The sequence below is a fragment of the Sciurus vulgaris genome (assembly GCF_902686455.1).
Source record: "Sciurus vulgaris genome assembly, chromosome: 4".
Classification (NCBI taxonomy): domain Eukaryota; kingdom Metazoa; phylum Chordata; class Mammalia; order Rodentia; family Sciuridae; genus Sciurus; species Sciurus vulgaris.
In genome coordinates this window covers 50651245-50678268 of record NC_136464.1, presented here as the reverse complement: position 1 = coordinate 50678268, position 27024 = coordinate 50651245, and the positions used below count along the sequence as shown (strand labels likewise).

Genomic DNA, 27024 nt, shown 5'->3' with positions numbered 1-27024 from the left:
TTTCATCAAATTCTCTATATTCTCCTCATCCCTAACCCACGTCCCCCAAAAGAGCATTAATCATTAAAGGACATTATGACCGCCTAAACACTGCATCAAAGGGACATTTATGATGGAAAGTGGGAGAGTCTAGGCTTTGGAGCTAGACAGACCTGGGTTCAAATTCTAGCTCTGTCATTTAGGGCTGTGTAAATGGACACAAGTATCTTAACTTCTCTGAGCCACAGTGTTGTCATATATATCATCATAATCATAAGGACTACCCTGTCACAGGATTATTGGGTAATGACATAAAATAATTTAAGGAAGTACATCACATTTGCATATAGAAGGGGGGAAATTAAGATCATCTCTACAGGAGACAGATCTAGACTCAGCAGCAGAGAAGCTGCTCTCCTGTCCTTGGGAAGTGATCTCAGGCTCTGTTGAAGATGAAGGTCACTGTGCTACAAGAACAATCAGATTGGGGAAACCACTGGAAAATCTATGAGAATCAGATAGGAGTCTTTTTTTAAGCATCATCTTCAACTATAATTCTTTTTATAGTTCTCGTAGTGAAGTGCCCAACCTGAATTAAAATAAACCTCCAACTCTCTCTTCCTATACCTTCCCAACCCTGATCCCAACATAATGTGATATGCAAAGTCTAAACATTCCAATCATGTAAAATGTGCAACTGTGTCACCATAAGGCACTGAAATAGCCCAAGAAAGCCTGCATAGCCAGGTGCCAGGGTCCTGGTTCAAAACCCTAGCCTTCCCACCCCAGCAGCAGCCTGGCTCTACCTGGGCCACATTAGCTAGGGTTAAATATCAATGGGATAATTCTAGATCCTTTGGCTGCTGGGATTCCAAGACAGCTGCAATGATTCCAGGAACATCATGATTAGTTGGTGCCTGTTTTATTGGTCAGATTCCAGAGAGACTGGGCCAGGAGAATCCTGGGGACAAAGACTCCCTCTCCGCATTTCTATTTCCCAAAGCAAAGTTGTCCCCAGTTCCAGAAAAAAAGAACTTCAGTTTTATTAGCTGAGACTAGGTAGGCTGGATGGACCTGATCATCATTCTCTGCGTATCTGGTTTTACATTATGAATTGGATCATGAGCTGTGCTTCCACAGCACTTATCTGCGTCGAAATAATTACTTCATTTCTTTGGTCTATAAAGAATTATAACTAGGAAACCATTTATAGTGGTTGTAGTTTTTCCTCCTCAGACCAAATTGTGACATAGAATGTGTTGTCTATTCAGGTGGTGCTGGTCACTTGCTCATATTCGTGCTGCCCAGATGACCTCTGAACATCTGTATTTTTATCTTTAAAGTCCTTATGCTCAGTGAGCCCCAGCTAGAGAGGCTATCTGTTCCAAAAAGTTGAAATGAAAGCGTAGAAGAGTGAAAAAAGTGTCTAGAATCAAACAAAAGTGAGATTCTCAGAACAGTGATGACCCATTGAGATGCCTTCTTCCATGAAGATGTGGAAACTGGAACCTCAGAGGCAAGGAGGGTCAGAACGAAGGCTCAGAGAGACACTGACAGGCAAAAGTTCCTTCCTCAAAGGCAGGTGTTACCCTCTCTCCTCGCTCTGACTGGATGCCCTGCCTCCTTTCCTTCTTCAACTTGGGAGGCAGGCCCCTGAACAAGAACAGCTTCTCTGGACAGCAGTTTCAGAAAGCACAGTTTCAAGGAAGAGGCACCAGGATATGGCAGAGGTCCTGGGCAAAGTGAAGAGGGAGGTGGGAAGTCCTAGTGGTGTTGGTTCACTTACCGAACCAAACAGCCCAAATAGCTGGAGATCTGTCAGGTAAGAGTGTGATAGTTCTCGTGACCCAGAATAACTGCCCATCATAAGGAAAGCTCTAGAAGAGAAGAGTCCTGGAGCAAGCTGCATGCCTCTCCTGGCAGGAACCTGGTGGTCATAGCAGAAGGCTTTGGACTCTCTTTCCACTGTAGTTCTGTATCTGTCCATGCTGACAGTGGGACACAGGGAGAGGGGTGCTGCCTATGAGTCATCCTCAGGGTCAGCCTCAGCCTCTCTCTCTGTCTGTCTCTTTCTTCATTTCACCATATTTACTGAATATATGGGATGTTACAGTTCCATGGACCCAGACACAGGGTACAGAGGCTCTAATTAGCCATTAGTGTATCTGCTCCCAATGTGGAGATTCCATTGTTCCATTTTCTCCTCAGACCACCAAGGTATGACCTTCATTTAGTCAGCTTCTTGCTACTGTGACTTAAAGGTCTGACCAGAACAATTTTAGGGAAGAAAAGTTTATTTGAGGGGCCCATGGTTTCAGAGGTGTTAGTTCACAGAATGCTGGCTCTATTCCTCTGGGCTCCAGGTGAGGCAAAACATCTTGGCGGAAGAGTGTTGGAGAGGGCAACAGCTAACATGGTGGTCAGGAAACAGAGAGAGACTCTACCTGACAGGTACAGATATATATTCAAAGTCACACTCCAATTCCCAGCTGCTTCAGCCACACCCTACCACTTCAGTTACCACTCAGTTAATCCCTATCAGGGAATTAAATCATTGTTTGGGTTAAGACACTTATAACCCTATCATTTCTCTTCTGAACCTCCTTGCACTGTCTCACATGTGAGCTTTTGGGGGATACCTCACATCCAAACCATAACAGGCCTGGACACATGGTCATTAGCCCAAGACTGGAAGAGGAGTCGCATTCTTTCTCAACAGTTCCTCAGGGACTTTCAGTCTCACATGACTAACTTTCAAAAAAGTTCTGGAGAATGGAACATGTGAATTCATACATCTCCTCTTTGCAGTGTAGCTTCCAAGTTCCTAGATCCAAATGGAGACCAATGGTGAATCTGCCTCTTTGTGAAGGTACTTATGCAACAAGAAAAGGGCTGTGGGAAAATTCTAGCACACAAGAAAAGGAGCCCAGAGGATCAGGAAAGCCAGTCTGCTTCTCAACAACACTGGACACCAGAACGTCTTGGAAGACTATGGTTTCCTCCATGGCCAATCCTGCCCCTCTGAAGTACTGACCACCCCTCCCCAGGATCATTCCTACCACAGTGCCAACTCAGTGCCTGACCCTGAAGCCAGAGTTGATGGGAGTCAGACTTTGGACGGGAACCCATTCCATCCATTTATGACTCTGCAGGAGCTACTTAGCTTCTCTGAACCCCTTTCCTCCTATAAAATGTTCATAACAACAGCACAAACCTCAAAGGCCTATGGTGAGGCTTAGATAAGTTAATAAGGAATCAGAATGTGGACTAGAACATCCTAGAACATAGTAAGCACTCAAAGCACTATCATTGCTGTTGATAATATCACTTTACCACTTGCCAAGCTCCACGTGAGATCATGACATGCTTGAAAGCAGGGAACTTTGTCTATTCCCTCTGTGTCCCCAACACCAGCACAGGACAAGGTACAAAATAAGGTTCAGTAAATGTTTGATGGGGGAATGAGTGAAGTTGATCCACTAGGCAGTGCTGGACTATTTATAACCTTCTTGACTAGGTGATGGTTGCCTTAAAGTGTCTGTTCCTATGGTGTCCTGAGAAAGGGGAGGATGTCCCTGGGCAGACACACAGGCAGAGAGGAAATGAGAAATCTGATGATGGACAAGGCAGAGTGAACTGGTAGTGAAGTTGACCAAAGGGTGGTCTAGGTACATATATTTCTTCTCATGCCCCAGTCCATCCATTTGTACATCTAAACAAAACTGAACCTATTAAAAGCATGGAGTGTTGTCTGTCTTCTAGGAAGATGGGGAGTTGGGGCAGGACCCATCTTTTTCCTCCTACCTCACAAGACCTCTGCCCCTGGGAAAAACCAAGGAGCACTCAACAGGCTCTGCTTCTGAAATCACAGAAAAAGTCAATTCTGGCATTCCCAGTAATTCTCCAGAGCATTCTAATGAGCCTCCTCTCCCACCTGGGAACTTCCCCAGTACAAAGCCTTCAGAGAGGACCCTATCTCTGAATCTATGAGCAGCTAGCACTCCTTCAGCTCACCAAAGGCAGCGCACAGGCTGGCCTGGGTTGTTGGCCCTGGCGTGACCATCAAGGGAAAGGGATTTGTGGCCTTCTCCATGATTTCAGAAGAGGTCAGGGACTGGGACATGACAGGCACCAAGGGGCCATGGAAGCCACATGAACGAATGGAGAACTGCCAGGTCCTTTCTGACAGTGCTGAGGGCCCTTCCTACAGGATGGTTATGTCACCTGGGTCCTGACAAAACAACCCCATGAACCCCATGATGCCACCAAGATCCTGGATTCTGGTTCTAATGATATCTTCTTGTTGGTGCCTTGGAGCCTCTGTTGCCAAGCCATATGTGACTGTCCCTAGAGGAGGCCCCTTCTCTCCCAGGATCTAGGAAGGGGGACTCTAAAGCTGGAAAAGGCAGATTTCTAAGACTCCTTCGTGATTTTCGACATGCTGTTTGATCTTTTGAAATTCCAAATAATATTAAAGCAGGGCATGCTATTTTTATGATTTTTCAGGAAGGGTCATGGACCAATGACAGGTTGAGAACATTGCCTGGAGGTTCTTGCCCTCACTGTGTGTACATGTCCCAGATCTATTTATAGTCGACAAGAGCCGCCTCCTAACAGTTAAGACATGGAAACATCACAATCCTGAGCTCAGAGAGGCATACATCCTTTGAGCCTATCTACTTCTCTTGGATCTCGAACATTCTGAACCTCGCTTGCTGACTTTTGGCAACAGCTGATAAGAGTTGACCAAATGCACATTCCAGAAACAAAATTCCCCATCTCTTCTTGTCTTCACCCAGGAGACATTCTATTTGACCCATCCTGGTTGAAATCCCAGCCTCCCACCCCACTAGCATGAGACAGCAGTGGGAAGACTCCCTACGGCCACAAACATTTGTCAGAGTGATTTGGTGAGGTCCAGCACTGAAAGCAATTTCTTACTCGGAAAATCATTTATCATGGACAGTCTGTCGAAAACAATCTCATTTCAAACCCTTCCCTGGGAGAAGAGAACTGACAACTGGCACTAAGTAATCTACAACGTGGCCACCAGGAGTCATTTATCTTTTCCTTGCCTGGTCCAGGACTGGACACCTTCAGGAGAGAAGAAGAAGCAGTCATAGCTGCTCTGAGGGGCTTTGGGTGGAAGGAGAGGGGCTCCCAGTAAACCACAGACTCCTGAGCATGGAGGGAAGGCAGTCCCTGGCCTCCACTTCACTAACCACAAAAGATCAGAAAAGGAAAGGCAGAAGCCACAGAGAGGTCTGTCCCTCCCTCATTAAAAAATATGCCCTTTTTGTATTTTCAGTTCATCTCAATTCTCCTTCTTAGGGAGTAATTAAGAAAAGGCTCATTGCTTTTTATATAATTCAACTTCCCCTTTGCCTGGGGCATTATTTCCTTTGCCAGACCGTAGCATGGTGTTTATGGCATATTAGATAATTATTCTATACATGCTGTTTCCACTGACGTCAACACCCTGGAAACAGAACATCAAGCAATGTGAGCTCCATGAAGAAAAGCAGAAGAAAATTTTCCCCATTAAGTTTTTGTTTTGTTTTGTTTTGCTTCCTTTTATAATTAGTTACAAATAGGAAAAGTAATCAATCCTTTTCCTTCCCCAGTTTAAGATCTCAGTCACTGATTAAAGAGGTCTGGTTTGGAGGTTCACAAGGCCCCAGAAGATGCTGGTGAATTTTAAGGTCCGTGGTTTTAAAGTTTCCCCATCAGCTGGTGACTTAGGAGGTGCAAACCATGTCATAAAGGCTAAATCTCCTGGAACCAAATTAAAGGAGAATTTTCTTGGGAAATGGGCACTCCCTGCACCAGATAGAAGCTCTACCAGTTCTCAGAAAGATTAATATTATGGCTACTTGTACTCCATTATTACACTCATCTTGATTCAGGAATAAATAACAGGTTTGGTACCTGTGATGTTATAAGGATGGAACTGTCCTCAAACTGCTTTCATTTTGTTTTCATTATCAGGGGTCTGAAATCATGACTTTGAAAAAAAAAAATTAGGTGATTTTGCTCATGCCAAATGAAGAGATTAAAATGCAAGGTTTGTGTTTGAATCTTACTTCTGTTACTTCCTAGCAGTCACTTTAAGCAAGCCACTTTAACTTCTCTTGCCTTGGTTTCCTCATCCGTTATTCCTCATGGCGATAACACTAGTATTCATCTTCTAGGGTTTTATGAAAATTAAATGAGGTGAGATTTACAGAAGTCTTTTAGCACAGTGGCTGCCACAAAGAAAGAACTTAATTAAAAATTATTTTAGAAAACTCTGCCATAAATGGATCAGGCACATGCTCTTTTTGCCAACAAGTCAGAGTTTTCTGGCAGTCAAGCTATAAAGGACCCAAGAGATCACTGAAAAAGTAACAAGATGGAAAAAAAGGGATTTGCAGCAAGAGACAGTTCTTGGAACATGCGATCAGGAAGAATACTTGGAAGGGCCACTTGTGAGAACTGAAGACCCCCACCAGAAGGACAAAGTCAAAGACCAGCAGTCTCTGAACTGCTACAGAGACTGGCCAGAGCTTCTGAAGAACATTTTCTTCTCTTCCCCAACACAAAGCTTATTCTCTGCTAAAAAAATTTTAATAAACATGGAAAGAATATCAAGTTCCCCATGAGAGCATCACTTGGACTTGCTAGTGGGTATTATTTTTTGGGAGATGCAGCTGAAACTTCTACAGGGATGTGTGTGGACACCACAGGAATATAAATACTGGTGACTCCTCCAAAGTTCAAGTAGTTTATGGTCAAGAACTTTTTGTGTTTGGAGATGAATAAGGCCATGTTCTTGAAGGGACTTGAAGAGCAATGAGCACTTGGACTCCATCCTGAAACATAGGTCCATGAAAAGTAAACAAAGATTTACTTGCCATCTAGGTACGGGAAGATCAGTTCCTTCAGCTTATCTTCTCAATTGTCATGCAGATCCATCTCCCCCACCTCCATTGATTGGTCAAGAGAATAAACATTAAAAAATTAACATTAACTCAATCAAACATTATTCAGTAGGGTAACCCACTGCAAAGTGTACATTCTTACCATGAGGTCCAACAATAAAAATGATAATTTCAAAGCAGATTTCTTGAAACCTATCTCTTCTTCTCTACTGCCCACAACTGAGGAAGAAGAACATTTATTCAAGCAGTGGTAAAGTATAGAAGAAGATATTTCAGAAGTTCTCTGTTGCATTATATCATCTGCAGATGAGGAAAATGAGTCATGTAAGTCTGTCTGGCTTGGAATTATCCAGCAAAAGTTCTGTTGGCAGAGTCAGAGTTAGAAATCAATCCTCTGTCAATTAATTTAACAGAGCTGGCACCCAAGGTCCCAATGGGGCCCTCGAAAAGAAGAACAATGTTGAAGGAAATAAATCTTATTCAAGTCTCACTAAGAGTTGCCCAACTCTTGCCTTTTTGGCTCCAGGCTCAGGTTTCCGGGAAGTCTGCCTCTATTTGAGGTGAAGAACAAAAGCTCAATTAACAATCTAACCATTTCTTTAATTTCCAGAGCTCATTTATTATTGAAGTCTGGCTATCTCTAGAGAAGTACCTTGAGTAACTCAGATTTTAACACACCTGGCCTGACAAGCGACTGAGCTTGGGCTTTCCTTGGAACCAAGAGATAGAGAAATCATGGTTATTTTATCCATAATTTTGTTGACATTATCAAAATTCTGTAGTACCCAAGGCCCTGATATGACATGTTCCTCTCCTTTACCATTTATATTTGTAACTGAGAGAAAATTATGCTTGATGGACGTGTTTAAGAAACATAAGTTCTTGAGGCAATTCTTTCCGACTCACTCTAATCAGTGATCTGTATCCACTGAACAAATTGAGCATTGATGTGAGAAGTCATGAAGTTGGAGTTCATTTTTTCTGCCCTGGCTGGGCTTTCTGAAGCATGTGGATTTTATGCTGCTGTTTGGCATGCATGAGTGTGCATGTGAGGATATGTGTGAATGTGGATGCCTATGTGTGGGTGTGAAGCACATTTTTCCCTATGAAAAGGTACAATGAAATGGATGATCTTAACACCTTGCAAACCAATACTCGCAAGAACCGAGTGTTTAAGTGCCTCCAATCCTCTGGCAATAGTCAGAATTTCTTTACTGTGATAAAATACCCGAGATAATAATTTCAAAGGATGAAATATTTATTTTGACTCATGATTTCAGAAGTTTCAGTCCATGGTAGCTTGGTTTTGTCACTTAGGGCCTGTAGCAGCACAGTACATCACGGCAAGAGTGCTTAGCACTCTACCTCTTGTCAGCCAGGAAGAAAATACAGAGAAAAGAGTCAGTGTCCCAATGTCCTCTTCAAGGGCATTTCCCCAATGACCTTGCTTTCTTCCACGAGACCCCAGGTCCTAAAGGTTTCATCACCTCCCAGTAGAGCCACAGGCTAGTAATAGACAAACTTTTAAAACAAAGACCTATGGGGGACATCCCAGATCCAAACTATAGCACTTCCCAATACTTTTACAAATTATAACTACACCCAGGGCTTCTAGAGGGTGAACGCTATCAACGACCTGGCAGCCACTCTTGGTTCCTCCCTATTTTAAACTAAATAGCTTTTCTGTTCATGATGAACATCCCAACCCAAGGCATTGCTCTCTGAGCTAAGACTAATGAAATGGCCTTTCAAATATTCTTCCTGCTCCTCAACCCGCCACCACATTTACCCTACAGTCTTATATTTCACATCCTAGTTAGAATGACTTCATTCTGAAACAGGTTTATTGAGTTATATTTTTTAAGATATTTTAAAAAAAATTTTTTAGTTGTAGATGGACACAATGCCTTTATTTTATTTATTTTTTTATGTGGTGATGAGAATCAAACCCAGTGCCTCACACATGCTAGGCAAGTCCTCTACCACTGAGCCACAACCCCGGCTCCAGCTTTATTGAGCTATAATTCCTATGCCATTCAATTCGCCTGTTTAAAGTGAAGGGTTCCATTGTTTTTAGTCGAGTCACATGGTTGTGGGATTCCTACAACCAACTACAGAACATTTTCATCACTTCACAAAGAAACCTGGAACCTTCAGCTGTCAACTCCCCATCGTCTCATTCCTATGAGCCCTAAGCAACCACTAATCTCCTTTCTGTCTCTCTCTATTTGTCTATTATTGACATTTCATACAATGGAGCAATGTAATAGGTGATCTTTTGTAATTACCTTCTTTAAGTTAGTATAATGTCTTCAAGGTTCATCCATGTTATGTATGAATACATGTATGAATACTTCATTCCTGCTTGTAGCCAAATGATATTACATTGATTGCATGGATATATCACATTAATCACCCACCCATAGGCATTTAGATGGCTTCTACTTTTTAGCTATTATGAAAAATGCTGCTAAAAACATTCAGATGCATATTTTCATTCCTTTTGGATAAATACCAAGGGGCCAAATGGTTATGTCATATGGTAAATCTGCGTTTAACTTTCTGAGAATTTCCCAGTTTTCCAATTACTTTTGCAATTTTCCAAAGGTTTTGCATCATCTTACATTTCCAGTAGCAACACACAAAGGTTGACATTGGCCACATCTTTGCCAATATTTGTTATGATCTGCTATTTTTATTGTGAACATCCAAGTAAGTATGAAGTGGAATCTCATTGTGGTTTTGATCTGCATTTTCCTGAAGACTGACGTGCTGAGTGTTTTCTGATGTGCTTTTTGGCCACTTGTATGTATCCTCTGGAGGCAGATCTACACATTACCTTTGCCCTGGGTTATCTTTAACCTTTAACTGGGTTATCTTATTATTGAGTTGTAAGAGTTCTTTACATAGACTAGATACAAGTCCTGTATCTGATATGATAGGCAAACATTTTCTCTTATTCTGTGAATTGTATTTTGTAAGGCACTTTGAAACAAAAAGGTTTTAATTTTACAAGGTCAAATTTATCTACTTTATCTTTTGTTGCTTATGCTTTTGGTATTACATTTGAGAGTTTATTGCCAAATCCCATGCCACAAAGGTTTACCCCTCCTATCCTTTCTCCTGAAAGTATAACAGTTTTTTTCTTATATCTTTGATCCATTTTGAGTCATTTCATGTATGGTGTGAGGTAAGGGTCCAAATTTATTCTTTTATATATATCTATATGTATCTCTCTCTTTCTCTCTATATACTTATTGTGTATGTGTATATATATATATATATATATTTATAACTCTATTTTGTTTATTTATTGTTTTACATGATACTGAGGATCAAACCCAGTGCCTCACACATGCTTGCTAGGCAAGTACTCTACCACTGAGCCACAAACCCCAGTGTCACCAAATTTATTCTTTTACATGTGGTTATCCAGTTTTCCCAGCACTATTTTTTGAAACATTTTTTAATATTCACTGAATTATCTTAGCACACTTGTCAAAAATCAGTCAACTACAGATGTATATGGATTTATTTTTGGACTCCCGACTCCACTGCTCTATATGTCCAAGATGACTTTCTAACAACAGGAATAACCTGATTCACCTCTGTGAGGTCACAGCTCATACCCCAGCACAGGTTGCTCTCTGTCCTAAGGATTCTGAACCTGGGTCCACAGTATCTCAAGTGGTCCTTGGGCTGCAGATAGGGGTTCATAAACCTAGATGAGAAAAATTAATCTGCATTTTCATTAGCCTCTAATTCATATTTTTCACTTCCTTTCATTATAAATACAGGCAACAAACTAAATTGAAAACCTACTTTGCAACTATTAATGATGTCTGTGATGTTGCTAACCACAGAGATCCCAGATATTTACTTTTAAATTTATCATTGTTGTGGATATCTCAAAACACACTAATCCTACTTTAAAATTATGATAGTGTATTGGAACTATTGCTACATCTTAATAAAAATGTTCTAATCAAGAGGTAAACATACCATATCACACGTTTGTTTCTTATAATGAAGGGATTTCAATGTAATTAATTTTCTTATAATCCAGTGTTTTTCTGTTAGCATTTATAAATATTATTCTGAGAAAGGGGTCATAGAAGTCATTAGATCCCCAAAGGAATTCTGAGGACAACACATAAATTGTCTTTCCTGTTACCAATTTTATTACCAGCATTATCTGATACTGATGCTATCTCATTTATTTATTTGCCAACTTGTTTATTGTCAGTCTCTCTCTGATACCAGATGTAAGGGCCTAGGACTTAAAACAGAACCTGACACTTAATAACCATTCAATAAATATTGAATTAATTACTGAATCATCAGTCATTTCCAAACAAGAGCTAAGTCACCAGTTTAATGGAAATAAAGACTATTGATACCAAACCAGTGACATGTAATTCATACTGAAAATAATTTCATGTTTATGCCGTCATCGTTGTCATTGGGTTTAATAAACACCAATGTGTCCTATGTCCTCTATTAAGTGCTTTACGTGCAGTATCTCATTCAATGTTCTCAGTACTAAGGGGCAGAAATTATTATTATCCATATTTACAGTTGAGGAAACAAAGACTCAGAGAAGTTAATTTCTTATCCATAGTTACACAGCAAGTAAATGAGAATCAGGATTTATAACCGACCTTCCTGCCTCCAGAGCATGTTTTTAACTACAATAAAACACTTCTAGGGAAAAAGAAAAGAAAAACAGAAACAGAAACTTCGAAAAAGAAAAAAAAAAACAAAAACAGAAACTTCAAAAAAGAGAGGAAGAATTTCCTTATTGTTCAATTGAGAAAGCCAACATCCTGTGATGTTAAGAGACGTGTTCCAGAATGCAGAGCCCAATGGACATTTTTCGGTAAAATGTTTTTTCCAATGTCCTGCTTAGGAACCACAGCAGAAAAGCCCCTTAGCAAAAATCCAGCAGAACTGGGAACAATACAGCTAGTGGGTCATCTCATAGGAGAGAATGAATTTCAGGAAAGGTTGGCTTTACAAATGCAGTTAATATTAACAGGCATTAGCGGAAGCCTGTTCATTTCTTTCCTGGGGTCCAGCTTGCCTCTCTAAATATTAGGGCTCAGCTTCATTCAGGGAATTAAGCACTTCATTAAGCTGATATCCAAGTTAATTTGATTGCACAATTATAATTGCTCCTGACTGGAGGTTGTCTCATTTGTCAGGTTGCAAGGGGGCAGGATGGCCTAATGACATGCAGATCTGCTTTCTGTCTCCAGTTGAAGGTCTCAATGTTTTCTGGCTTTGACCTCATCCAGTCCTATACTAGGGAAGTTAAATTAGAGCAGAGAGGCAGACGTCCTCCTCACTAGAGCTGCTGAGAGCACCTGGAGGTCTCTCGGGTTTATCAAGTCTGCAAAAGAACAAGGCACAGAGAAGTCCTGGTCACCTGGGGTTGAACCAAAGGTCCATGATGTGGGTAACTCACCCATGTGGGAGTGAGCAGCCAGACTGGCCCCTTTCCTCCTCCCTATTAAGGCTCAACTGGTAAGTTATTTAGCCTGACTATGTACAGGGGCTGAGGGACTAGATATATCATGTTGTTTTCAGCACTGATTTTACTGACACTAAAAACCCGGAAGCACCCACATTCTGAGGTAGCATTTCCCTCTCCTCTGCCATTCACATAAATGATGGAAGGACACACTCAGTCTTCTCCAGGAGAGGCCTTGTCTGGCCTTTGCCCTGGCTTCTGGGAGGCAATCTCTAAGCTCTCAGCATGTCATGCCTGGTAAAATTGTCCTTGCCAGGGGGTCTTGGGTCAGCCAGACAGGAACAGTATGATTTGGGGTGGGGCTGATCACACCAAAACTCTAACAATGTAACTTATGGTTCTACCAATATGGTTTTAGGTTACACGGTACTGATCAACTTCCAAAAGAGGTGGAGACCAAGAGTGGGGCCATGAGGGAGCCCCCCAGGTTTATATGATCAGGCCCAGTATAAACTCTGAGCTCTGAAGTCTCAGGTGTGCTCCCATTACTGGCAATATTTGCACACCTTGATGAAGGAAAAGTCACACCATGCCTGACTCCACAGGAAGGTGATAATGGAAGGTCCATGTTTGGAACTTTGACTCCACCCTATGCATGTCATCTCTCAGCTGATTTCAGTCTCGTTCTTCCCCTGTAGTAAATCATAACCAAAAGTCAAATTGCTTCTGCAAGTTCTGTGGTCCCTTCCCAGTGAATGAAAGTTGAGGTTAGTTTTGAGAACAGCCCCCTCCCTCCCCATGAACTTGCATTTGGTGTCAGTAGTGAGGATAGTCTGGGGGCTGCTCTCCTCATCTGCTGCTTCTGCACAACCCTATTCTATCTGTGCCCTGGGACCCAATGCAAGCCAGCATTCCTCCCCCATGCCTCCCTCAATCCTGCAGCCCAGAAAGCAAGGTCTCAGCTGAACTCAAAGCTAGTGTTTCTTAAATTATTTTGTAACAAATTCCACAGTCCAAAATATATTTTATGTCACAAAGCAGGACACATACCTGTTTATACGGCATATATGGCTCTATGCGTATAACTGAAACAGAAATTTGTAAATCATCCTGAACTTCCTAGCTGAATTCCTTAGGCTGCTGAGCCTCATCTTTTGGAGGTGCTGCTGTGCTCACTCTGCCACCCTCACAGCAGCAATGGCTTTGTCCTCTATCTACCCTGATAACTGATCACAGTGCTCCCTCCAATAAATCTTGACTTGTCTCTTAGCTTTTCTGTATTCACACATTGCCTCTCTAAAACACCCAATTCAAAGCTTCAAAACAAACCTCAAAAGGACAACGGAATAATATTTGGGACCAGGTTCATACCGAGTACTGAACTGTGAGCTTTTCCATGCACCATCTAATTTTTGCTACACACTACCATAAGGTCGGTATTATCACTGTCCCTCCTCACCAGGTTCAGCCCACTTGACAGTGGAGAGAGCTTACAGTTTGGGAAGGTTAATGAGCTTTGATCAAGGATGCACAGCTACAAAGCAGCAGAATTAAGCCAGGAAGGTCTACCCCTAACCCCATTGCTAACCACTAGGCATCCTTCCCTCCAACGTGCACTCCATCCAGAGCCCTTCAGCAGTTCTCTCTGCCCGTAGGTGCAGGGGGCTCTGACCACTCATATGCATGTGCGATACTGGCCCAAGCAGCTGATGGGGGAGGAAATTAGCAAATGTTTTCTCTTCAGCTGGTGCTCTGTTCCAACAGGGCTCCCTGACCTTCTGCCTGAATGCAGTGCTCAGACCTGTCTGTCATGGTTTCCCTCAATCATCTCAGGGGAGCCTCCTTCTTCCAGAACACTGGTCGCCCCTACCTGCTTCCCTACTGCCTGGCCTTCTCTGCACCAATTAAACTGTCACAGTCGGCTGGCTGGGAGACAGGTGAGGACAGAAGAAATCTGAAGGAAGCAGGGAATTCGAGAGCAAGGGGGGGGCCCTCATCACCTAAGCTGCTCTCTGTTTGCTGTCAAATTGGTCTGAAGACCAGTGGATGAGCCAGCAGAGTCCTCTTCCTCCCTCTTCCTCCCCTGTAGTGAGTGGAAGATCCAGCTGACAGCTGCTGGTGTCTGCTTGGTGTCTGTTGTGCCCAATAGTGCCTGGGTCCTGGCACAACAGCATGGGTCTCAGTCGAGTGACCAGCTGGAGATTGCTTGCACCCCTGAATCACAGCCTAAGGAGGAATTTTCCCTCCAAGATCAGGTGGTGACTCAAATACAGAAGCAGCAAACCAAGAGCCCTTAGCCCTCTCCACCTCCTCTCCTTTCTGTGCTGCTTGGGATGGAGGAAGAGCTAGGAAGCGGAGGGAACCCTCCCTGGTATCGTGGCCATTGTGTCTTCATAGTCAAGATTCCAGGGCACTAGGGCAGGGAGCAGGGCACCTGCTCAAGAGAAACACTCTGCAGAGAGACCTGCACTTAGATGTGCTCTGCAGGTCTGTAAAGACAGTTTCCCGTGGGTCACCACTCAGCCTTTGTATAAGTGGATGGTCCTGTGTGGACCCCAGGCAGAAGGAAGAAGGATGAGCGAGCAGATGAACCAATCTTATAGAGGAGGAATCCACAGTTTGGGTTCCATGGGGCAATGTTAGGATCATTGGCAAGCAAGGATTTCTGTAGTATTCATCCAGCTCCCAAGAGGGGGTGCGTGACCCACAAAGGAACCACCCCATCCATTGCTTTCTGTAATCTTACTTGCTGGAACTGCCAACTCCAGCTCATTCCTGCCTCCTCCAAGCACATGAACACGGGCACACAGGAACACAGCCACCAAACACACCCTCCTTACTGCTCCCAGCCTCCTCTCAGGCCTGATGACAGATTGTGCTAGAAGGCACTGACAGCCTGCACGCCGGCCTGGAGCACGTCTCGATTATTAATGCTGCTCTTCACAGCCCCTTCCTTATTCTTCCTGTTCTTGCTGTTACGAAGAGGGCGCAGTCCTGAAAGCACCCCTTACTCGCTCCCGCCTGTGGCTGGAGGAGGAGCACGTGCCGGGTGGAGTGGCCTAACTGCATGCGTGTTCTGTTCACCTTTCTCAACATCCTGCCCCTGAAGCTCCCTCTAGGACATCACGATCAAGTGCATCTCAAACTGGGTTATGGGGTTTCTTCCTCTGCATTTTCTGGTATGTGGTGAGGGGGAGGGGTGTAGGTGAACACCAGCACCCCGAAGCAGAGTTCCTATTCTGCCAGGGCATGCATAGGGCCTGGGTAGAGTGTCCTTGTTAGGAAGGACACATTGGATTCCAACTCTGTGAAGGTCCAACTGCCCCACCTACAGTTTCTTCCTAAGAGTGTCTTGATAAGTGAAGGGTGATCTGAGTGTTTTCCATGCAGAAACTAGACTAATGAGGCAGATTTACTGAAAATGGGGTTAACACAACCATCTTTCTCTTGGTTCTGAAAATATCTGCACTCTAGGCTCCATCTTCCAACAGAACATAACGCTGCCCTAGTATGAGTTGCCAAGTTTCCATACAAAAAGTGAAAGGTCAGTGACGGAGTTTAAGCCCAGACTTGGGACGGTATCTGGGAGAAAGGCCTAGATACACCTCCAAATTTGCTTTTGAAGGGACCAAAGAATAAGAATTTCATCAGCAAATGTTAAACACAATGCTCAGAAAACTGAACATTAATGACGATGAAAATGACAGCCAGGATTTATCTATGCCAACCTATGCTTTATATCCACATATGCTAGACATTGAACCAAATTTTACAAAATGTGCACACTGAGCTAAATTGGTCAGAAGATTGTCTCCAAAGATTATCAACATTAACACATTTATTATAATCAACTCTTTTGGTCAAGTTCATAGGTTGGCAGAACAGACAGATTTGGGCTTCTCTTCTTACAAAGAATCTGACAATTTAAGGGGGGATATGTTCTCTTCCATTTAAGTCCTGGAAAATACGCCCTTGTGACTTAGCAACCATGTTTAAAAAGCTCTGGCAGTTCTTAAACAAACAGAGTGTGTGTTTATGAGGTTCTAACGACGTTATTTTCAGAGATGACGTAGAGATAGTGATATGTAGCTTTGGGGCTTTACAGTAAGTTGTGGCTGATTTATTGCTGTGACATACAGTATTTGTCTAGAGAAAAATGGAAATTTAATGAAGCAGTATTTGAAAATGTGTTAAATGGGAAACAACCTGGAGCGTTCAGAGACCAGGAATTCCCCCCCTTGGAAGAAGAAGCGATCCTTATAGGGACGTGGAAGGGCAAGAGTTAAGAACATTTCCTGGCACTTTCTAGCAGAGCTAATTCAAGACCAGAGAGAGACGGTTTAGAATAGAGGTCAAAAACAGGAGACCCAGATCTGGCGTGCAGGGGTGTTTTGCTTGGCCTGCAGAGTACTTTAAAAAGTTTCGAGTTAGTGGCCAATATTTTAAAATTGAAGATGCAATTTACAAGCCCAGTTTTTCTCTCTCTTTGAAACATCTGAAGATGTGTCACATGAGCCTGCATTCCTATTTGGGAGCAAGCAGCAGGGGTGGGGAAACCACTTTAAGGGCAGCCAGAGCTCTCAGCTCATCGTGGTCCTTCCTAGATCTGCCCCACTGATGTCTGACATCATTCCTCCCCTGTCTACTTGAGCTTTTAAACCTCTTATAAAGCAAATGCTTTTTTTTTTTTTTTTTAAACAGCAGCATAGACTTCTTAAACTAGAAAGATTCATTTTTAAATACAGAGATGGAAAAGGCACATGTTTTCCAAAACTCTGCAGAAAAGCAAGATTTCTAAGGTTTTCTTAAAATTTTTGATACATCTCCAGGTGCCATTTTCTTTTAAATTCTGGACTGCTGAAATTAATATTTTCCAAAGTCAAGTGGTAAAGCTGGGCTCAAAATGGAATGTTTATTTTTATTTGTGCATCTGAAACAATCAGAGGACATGGTGGGGTGTGGTAAAAGGCATCTGTCTCTGAGCATGTTTTCCTATCTCTGAAAACTTCCAGAAGGTTGGGGGAAACAGCCAACTTCTCCATCAGGCAAGGCAGACACACAGCTTAGGGGCAACCTTATTTCTATAGACCGAGAAAAATGTCTTAATATTGATTTATTTTAAATCAGAAAAAAACAATAACAATGAATAACGAGTATTAAAAATATGAATATCGGGCTGGGGTTGTGGCTTGGGCTGGGGTTATGGCTCAGTGGTACAGCGCTTGCCTGGCATGAATGAGGCACTGGGTTCAATTCTCAGCACCACACATAAATATATAAATAAAATAAAGGTCTACTGACAACTAAAAAATTTTTTAAAAATATATGAATAACAAGTCCAGTCTGGACTATATTTGTTTTTATACAAATGATGTCGTAAAATGTAACAAGTCCTAATATGCCCAAGAAAGCAAAAGTACCAAGAGACACGAACTCACAGTGGGACCCTGGGGGTCAAATGCTGGCTTCCAGACAAGCATCCTGGGTCCCTGCATGGTCTGTTTGTCAAGAGCACAGATTTGTTGTGCTGCCAACTTCTTCTCTCATTCCTGTGACACTCTGCATGTGGCCAGTTTGCAGAAGCAGCTCTCATATGTCCCATTTTACAAAGCCCTTCATTTCAAAAGGTGGAGAGGATGCCTTTTAGACACTTCTAGAAACTTGCCAATAGAAATTTCCAAAGATTTTAATCATGTGTAGTTGAAGAATAAGTATTATGGCCACTGAAGAGATGGTGTTGTGCTGTCCACAAACCTTTCTCCATCCCTGTTCTTAGTGGCTGATTTTGAGGCATGACTTCGCTTAATTTTACTGAAAATAAAAACCAAAAAGTCAAAATTCAGGCCTCGGTGAGGGTCCTCGCTTGTGTATTCCTGGAGTTGAGAGGAGGCTGGTTTTTCCGACTCCTCAATTCAAAATCTTGCCCTAAGACAAAACATTCCATACAGGGCTATCGTTTCAGCTCCTCAGTCTTCCACACTTAGTGTCTACAATGCTTGTGTTAGTAGTGGATAATATGTTGCCTCCTGATATCTTGTTATCTTGTTTTGTTACCTCAATTTCCCCATGCTTATGGCTAGACTTCCTGACCCTTGTAAAAATATATATTATCCAAACACCTTAATGGAAAGGATCCAGCCTTATAAATAGTATTCCAAAATTCTCTACTATCAGGCAAAATGTCTTACACACAGTAGGTACTCAATCAAAATCTACCTTTAAGGCCAGAGGTGCACAGATCTCAACCTGTTACTATAATGAGGCTGTTGGCCAATTCCTGTATCCTCTGCTTTCCGACTCATTTTAGAGGTAAGACATAAATGTCACACACACACACACACACACACACACACAACCTTCTCCCAAATTTCTTGCACAATGACACATGCATCAAAAAGTCCCAAGGGCATCCTTGCTGCAAAGGATTCTATTTTTAAAACACAAATGACTCATCACTGATCAGGGTCTTCCCAAAGTTGTCAGGCTGTCAGGCCGAGGGGCAAAAGAAAAAAAATGAGGTCACACTTCTTGCAGCTCCATAAACCCCATGATAAAGCTGTACTCAGCAGCTGCTACCACACCCAGTGCCACTACAGTTGTGCTAAGCAGGAGCTCTGCCCTTGTGTTTGGATTAAACTGCTCTGAGCTGAAGCATTTTCCTCCAGCTGGCTCCTACCCCTACCTCTGGGCAGTTTCTGAATGCCTTTGCCTGTGACCTTAGGGAGAGTACCGTTGGTGGGGTGCCATGTGGGGAGAAGACCCAGGATTCTTATTTTTATTCTTAGGGTAAAAACTAGTGCTAATTGCAGAAGGCATGCGGAACTATTGGGCCTAGAAAAGAATGTGTTTCTTGCACTTGACCCAAAAAACATTCTTTTTTTTTCTTTAAATTGTAAAACTCATTTTATTTTTAAAAGAACTTTCACTGGCACATAAAAACACAAATTTTGTACATATTAGGGGGGTACCATCCGATGTTCTTATATATGCATTAATTATGTAACGTTTGAATCAGATGCAGCATCTATCTCCTCAATAATCTACCACCTCCTCATAGTGGAAAGGTTCTTACGAGTGCCAAAAACCATTCCTACGAAAGAAGCGAGAAGAGGGCTTGGAGAGTGTCAGATCATCCAAGACGCTCCTTTTAAATTCTGGAGAGTGATGAAAAGGGCAGAAATAATTCATTCTAATTCTGGAGGATAGAGCAAACATGGATTTATAGACATAGTTATCAGATAGGGTTTTCATAGGAAAAATAAATGAGCAATTGGGCAGATGTCCTCAAAAGTAATGCGTAATAAATTCCAAACTGGCCAGGCCACTGCTTCCAGCCTTATCCACCATCCACAACAGAAATGACCTCCTACTCACCCCCCCGTGCTGAAAGAGGAGGGAGAGAAAAGAAGGATCATAAAATTAAGGAATCCAAGGCTAATATCGCTGGTGGACATGAAGAAACTAATCCCATGAACACACCTGGCTGGATTTGATTATTCCACCTAAACTTTACTCCTTGGGAAAGAACGCTGAGGCATAGGAGACAAAAGCCACTTTTGAAGCCTCTTTGAGCACTCACAGTATATGTCATCCCTTGTATGGAGGGTTGGTTCTAGGACCCCCCACAGACACAAAAATCCATGGATATTGAAGTTCTTTATATAAAATGGCAAAATGTTTGCATGTGATCTGGGCACATCTTCCCACACATCTTAAATCACCTCTCATGAAGTATAACACATAATACAATGTCAATGGTATGAAAAGTTTTTTATACCATATTTTTTAGCAAACAACCCCAAGAAAAAAATCAGTACACATTCAACACAGATGCAGATTTTTTCATATATTTCTATCTGTGTTGGTTGAAACCAACAGAGTCGATTTTCTCTACTGGGTAAGGCAGGCACACAGCTTAGGGGCAACCTTATTTCTACAGACCCACAAAAATGTCTTAATATTGGTTTACTTAAAATCAGAAGAAAAAATAATAACAATGAATAATAAGTAATAAAAATAATGAGTCCAGTCTGGATTATAATTGTTTTGATACCGATGGTATTGGTACAGAGGGCCAACTGTATTCTTTGTAGTAAATCTGGAAGGCCTAGCTCAGTTCTTTTTCCCACTCTTAACACTTTTTTTTCCCCATGAAATACCCCTAATAAGTAGGTATTCCCTTGACATTTAAAATGCTATTGCATATGGTATCTCGGGCCATGTGCAATGAGAAGCAAGTAGGTGGCGGGTGAGGGGACCAAGTCAATAGCATTGACATTGTATTACTTTTGCGTCCCCAAGGTGGGAGACTGCCTCTCCAAAGCAGAAGGTGGAAGGGAACAACTCTGAGACAGACAAAGCCCATCCATGAGACAGCTGAAGAATAGTCAGTGACCCCCAGTCCCATCCACGTGGAGGGAGACTCAGACATAGAGGGAAGTAGACTCTGCTCCCAGGGAGACCCTCCCTGTCTTCACCACCAGATTTATGACCAGTTAGAGAGAACCTTGAAAACTGGATGAGGTAGAAAGCTCGACCTTAGGCTTACTCCCTTGTCAGAGAACCCAGTGGGGGCATGAATGGTTAAATTCTGAAAGGGGAGGAGGACTTCCCACTGGGAGTTATTTACAGCCTCTTTGCCCCTAGGCGGCCCTCTCCCCCTCCCTCAGTGGGCTGGGCTCCTGCCCCCTCTGACATTCTATTCTTTGAACAGCTGCTGGCTCTCCTGGTGTGTTCCCTTCACAGATGTGCAGTGCTGTTCTGAACATCCTGCCCTTGAACTTTCCTTGCCCATAATTTTCCAAACCAAAGCCTGGCAATAAAAATGTCAGCGAGGATGGAGAAAATGGGGCGGGGGGGGAGTAGTAGGGGTAGTATTTTAAAAAGAAATAAGAAGAATAGGGAGGTGCTTTGCACACATGGTGATTTGAGTTGACTTCTTCAACAAAGGTTAAACACAGGCCATGACTTCTCAAAGAAGGCACAGAGGCAGAGGGCCGAAGCTCGTTTTTCTGAACACCACCTGGAAAGGCCCTATTCCATAAAGGAACTGAGAACCAAAAGCAAGCGAGGGAGACCCTTCCTTCCCTATGCCCTGGGCTGCCTGGCTGACCACCCTCCAGGGCGGGAGTGCTAGTGGTGACAGTGAAAGCTAATACACACAGTACTTTACACTGACAGCCACCCCCACGATGCTACCTAGGCTCCCTCTTGGGTCTGCCAGGTGCCTGCCGTGAGGTTGGGCACTTGGGGAGACAATGGGTCAACACCTTCACATACTCAGAACAAGACCAGAGAAGAAAGCCAGTTATAACATTTCCAGTGCTCCATAGATATCCCTTTAGTTTGGTAATACTAATTTCCTAGGCATACAATATCCTACAACATAATACAAAACTATGACACATTAACTGAATCCTGTAGCTCTCTAAAGTGAACAGAAAATCTGCTGAGTGGGGAAACAAGGCACCTCTCATTATCTACTTCAGTGTACCAAGTAAGAGGCAGAGAGATTGAGGAAAAGACAGAGAAGCCAAAGGTTCCTCTACTTGGAAGGAATTCCCTTGGTGGGAAAAGCTCCTGAGGAAAAATCAGCTTTCCTTGTTCTTTGCTAACTTGACCCTGTTCTATCACAAAACACTGCCACTCTTCTGAGATTAAAAAGAATCCCATGCATGTATTATGCCAAAATGAGCCCCACTATTATGTACAGCTATAATGCACTAATAAAAACATTTCTAAAAATTAGAAATAAATATTGTGTGCATGTACAAATATGAAACAATGAATCCCACCATTATGTATAATTATAAAGCACCAATTAAAAATTTAGAAGAAAAAGGAAAAGGCTCTCTGGGCACAAGGGAAGCACACCTGTAATCCCAGTGACTCTGGAGGCTGAGGCAAGAGGATTGTAAGCTCAAGGCCAGCTTCAGCAATTTAGCAAGACTTTCAGCAAATAAGCAAAAACCTTAGCCAAAAAAAGAAATAAAATAACATAAAAGGGCTGGGAATGTGGCTTAGTGGTAAAGTTCCCATGGGGTCTTCTAGAGGTATTATCATTAGGATGAAACAGATCAGGCCTCAAATAAGACTTCAAAACAGCACAGGATGCTTGGCAGCATCTTAGGGGGAAGCCTGTGACAGGACCCTCCTAAGCACTGTCCACTGCAGAGCTGGCCCCTAGGGTGGAGACATGGAGAACAAAAGAAAAACAGGACAGATGACCTGGCAGGATAAGATGGAGCCACCTCCCAACCTTGCAACATCACACTAAATCCCTTCTGTTCCTTCCACAATCTGGAATTTCACTTCTTGACAACTGGAAGAGAGTGAGACACACTGAATCAAATCCCAGCTCCACTACTCATTAGACATGTGGTTTGTTGCAAATCTTGCAGCTTCGCCTCCTCACCTATAAAGTGGGGACAGTAATACTTACCTCAGGAGGTTATTAGGACAATTCGATGTGATGGCAGGTGTTATTTATTTTAAAGCATCTTGCACAGTAGCTCACACATCATCATCAATGAGTGTGAGCTCCCTCCACCCACCTGCCCTCTCCTCCATCCCTTTGAAAGAGAATTTCATGGCCAAGGAATGAGAGGCCAGGCAATGTGGAGACAAGTGGTAAAGCTGTTGAGTGACTAACGTGTTCCACTAAAACTCTGAGTATCCTCACTTCATTCCATCAGTGGCACCAGTTTTATTTTCAGAGACTACAGAAATCTGATCAATTTCTACCATAACCTTAATGATGGTTCTCCATAACCAGATCTAACCATAAATGAGTTTATCACCTGGAAATTATTCAGCATTATTACACTGAGAATGATTCAAATGAATGAAAAAATACAAAATGAATGAATAAGCACAAATGAATGAATGAGTGAATGAATGAATGAATCAATCAATCAATCAATACCAAAGCAAAATTTATAAAGATCGGGAAGAGGCCATTTTCCAGTTGTAACACCACTGTTACCTTAGCAATTGAGTGTTTGGATTAGAAGCTCTACAAAATCTGTGCTGATTCTCTCCTCCTTCCTAATGTCCATATCCCCAAAACAACAGTGCTGAGACCAGAAGCCAAGAGCAAAGACTGGCAAAATCAGCAGGCACCCACACTGGTATCAGTCATTTTGGAACAGATAAAGTCATTAAGGAAAATTTTAACAATTTATAACCTTTCAGCTTTACTCTGCTAACAGCAGGTAGCTCGCCTTTCAGAGACAAGAGCCTGCCTTGAAGTCGCCAGTGAGCAGGACTTGACCTTCATTTTCAGTCTATGCAGCATTAAATATTCATAATCCACGTAACCAAAGTATAAGAAGTAGCAACATTTAAACATGAATCAAAGGAATGAAAGTCTGCACATGTGAGTCATTCTTTCCCAGAATGCCTCTGGGAAAAAAAAAAAAAATGCAGATACCCAGAGCTCTGAGCTACTGTCTCTTCCAAATTTCTCTTGAAGTTCTGGAAATGACAGGACTGCTGCATTATGCAACCCATGAATCCTGCTCTCAGGTTGACATCCACAGGTCTTTCTTTTCTTCCCTCCATCCCTTGTCTGTTAAATAAGAATTAATGTTCTTGTCTCAAAGGGAACCAGCAACAGTGACATTAGCACTCATAGGCCATCAAAGGAAACTCTCCACTTGGTTGTATAAGTAAAAAAAAAAAAAAAAAAAAAACAACTTTCCTGTGCAAGGATCAAGTGTGTGGGAGAAAAGGTCTCAGGCATTGGGAGACATCAGAATTAGGAACTGAGGGGCTGGGGATGTAGCTCCATGATAGAGAGCTTGCCTAGCATGCTGGAAGTCCTGGGTACAGTTGTCAGTACCAAAAAAAAAAAAAGGAGTTTGAGTGATAACATGGGGCAGACATTAGGTAAGCATTTTTGTAAAGAATAAAGAAGAAATAGAGTTCCTTTGCATAACGTCCCCCTTGGATGGCTAATCAGAGGAGATATTTGGGAGGGGTGAGCATCATGAACTTCATGCAATTGTGAAGGCACTGACATTTATGTCTATCCAAAGACTTGCTAGAACACCTCCCTCTGCTTGGGTCTTTCCAGAAAGCCGACAGCTGGGGTGATGAAGCCTACATTTAACACAGTTTAATGTAATTCTCCTTGGCTTTCAACTTCAGGAGCTCCAAAGGCAATCTATCTCAGCTAAATAGTAATCACTGGAGGCCACACGAATGATTCTTCCCTGGTGATCATGCCAGGAAAATTAGGACCCAAAGAACTGTTTCTTGAACTCTTAGATGAAAACGACCAACTCAGGAATCTATCTATCTTGGCTTAATAACTCAAAAAGAAAGATGTATAGGTAAAGATAGTTTTATGAACAACCTATCTTGCACTCCTTGAGCTTAAAGGTTAAAAAGATCATAAACCCACTAACTGGACATTTATCTGAACTTCCTTATCCATCTGCTGATGCACAGAGGTAGAGTAACAACCTGGCCAGTGTGTTCAGAGTACAACTAAACATGGCCTACTCTGAGACCAAGCTGGTGGAGTCAACATAAGAGCCTTCTTCATATATTTATCTGCATTCCTTGCACATCTCAAGAGGCAGGGTGCGGAGAGTCTCAAATCTTGAGTTTGTGCAACTAGAATGTTCTTAACCATTTTAGTGGGGTCAGGTCTGGTTAAAATACACTGAGACAAGCCATCTCATGGACAATGTCAGTCTAATTAATTAGGTTCACTCCAGATTTATTTATTTGAAGGGGATAAATGCTAACTAAAACTCATCTCAAGAATATTAGGTACTTTTTTCCAGGGTGATGACTCAGAATAATTTCCAAGAGAAGTTTTAAGCTACTTTGCAAGATGCCCAGAAGGCCAGCCAAACCATGACTGTTAAGCTAGTAATAGTTTTGAATGAAAAAGATGGAGTTTAAGAATTTATATCCTATTTTCTTGCCTTCTTTCCTTTTGCATCTTATATGTGGATTAAATTTCAGTTTGTCTTGTTCACTAAGCTTGATTATGATTTGTTCGAGGGGTTTCATTTCATTTTATTCCTGGGAATTTGTTGGCTTATCACAAAGGTTAACTTTATAGATTCTACTTTAATTCTTCCCCTTACTTAAGCTGAGCACACTTGTTGGCTTTCCCCAAGAAGATGTAAGATTCCCTTGTGCTGACAGATGATTGGGCCTCTCATGGGTTCAAAATCTTGGAAATATGGTCTCAGGACCAAATGAAATCATGTGAATGACAAGTGGATTAGGCTACATAAAGAGCCACAAGGTCTTTTTATAAACAGAATCCTGCTAGGATAAACCATGCAATTTAGTGATACGGAAGAGAGAAGGGCTGAAGCTAGGACAAGACTAGGGCAGTCCCCAAGGACAGTTTCCTCTCTAAGACCAGCCTTGGTAGAGATTCCCTACATGTCTATAAAAGAATCAGAGAGGACTTTCAATGCCAGCTTCCACAAAGCTCTGCAGTGTCAGAATTAAATCCAAAGGATGTGGAGGGAGGCAGAGTATTCAGAGAAAAGGCTCTGCCTTGGGGAATTTCATCCTTTTCCATTCTTTCCCATGCAGATGAGAATACCAGAATCTACAGAGCCAAAGACTGTCTCCTAGTAGATACTAGAAAAAAGGACACCATCCAAATCCATCCAACAAAGAGCACTTTATTTCTAAGCAATACAGAGGAGTAAAAAGGGAGGGAATGTGCAGCCGAGGCATCTGTCCTTCCAACGGGGCACGACACTCACCTTCATACAAGGTGTGCTCTCTCTGGGGCACACAGACCATGTGTTCGAACCTCTTTCCTGAGCCCCAGCATGGGAGTTGGCTGGGTATGCACCCCACAACATATGAGAACACTCCTGGGGAGAGATTCGAGAAATAAGACCAAGGGATTTAGAAGATCTCCAGTTTAATTCAAATAGGGTCCAAAAACACTGAGTGTAAATTTTCAAAGAGGGCTTACCTTCTGCGACATGCCAATTTGAATCTTCCAAATTTAAAAATGCTCTTCTTTTCTTGGCCAGGAACTTTTGATGAAAGGAGTGAGTCTGCATCCTCATCCCCTGAGGACTCGAGAGGGTGAGGGCAGCAGGCCTGGTATGTGGGCATGGGCTGAGGCACTCCAATAGTCAGCCTTGGCTGACTCCCAGGGACAGGTGATCAGAGGAGATGTCTTCTTTATTTTTCCTAATATGACTTTTTGGCCTCTGCACTCCAGTGCCCAAGATCCTCTGGCTGGTGACCAGATGGCTCTGAGACATTCAGAGTTTAGGTGTGCATGAAATCATCACCATCCAGAGTCTCAGAAAAATGAGCACTGAGCTCAGTATTTAGGCACAGCCGAGTCCAAACCAACAGGCCAAAGAGGCAGGTTTCCTAGAATCAAAATCTAGCATCAACAGCATGAGGAATGGAGTTAAAAGTGTTAAAAAGCACTCTCACCACAGATAATGGGGGCAAGAGAAGCTCAAGGTCACTGTCCCCTGGCCAGAGTTGTCAAGTTCACCTCACAACAGAAAAACAAGTTAAGACTCCATCTCTGCTCACTTCCCAGATTCCATCAGTTTCAAGATGGCACTAGAACAGCTGGAACAAGTAAGACACCCAGGGTGGGCTCCTGCAGGAACCAGACAGGGAGCAGCTGCCACCTGGCAG

The 27024-nt window shown here is 42.6% G+C and overlaps 1 protein-coding gene across 16 annotated transcripts in view; it reads right to left on the bottom strand.

Moving 5' to 3' along the window:
- The window catches only part of KCNMA1 (potassium calcium-activated channel subfamily M alpha 1), a 710543-nt gene that overhangs the window by 322090 nt on the left and 361429 nt on the right, over nt 1-27024 (bottom strand). The window lies entirely within an intron of this gene.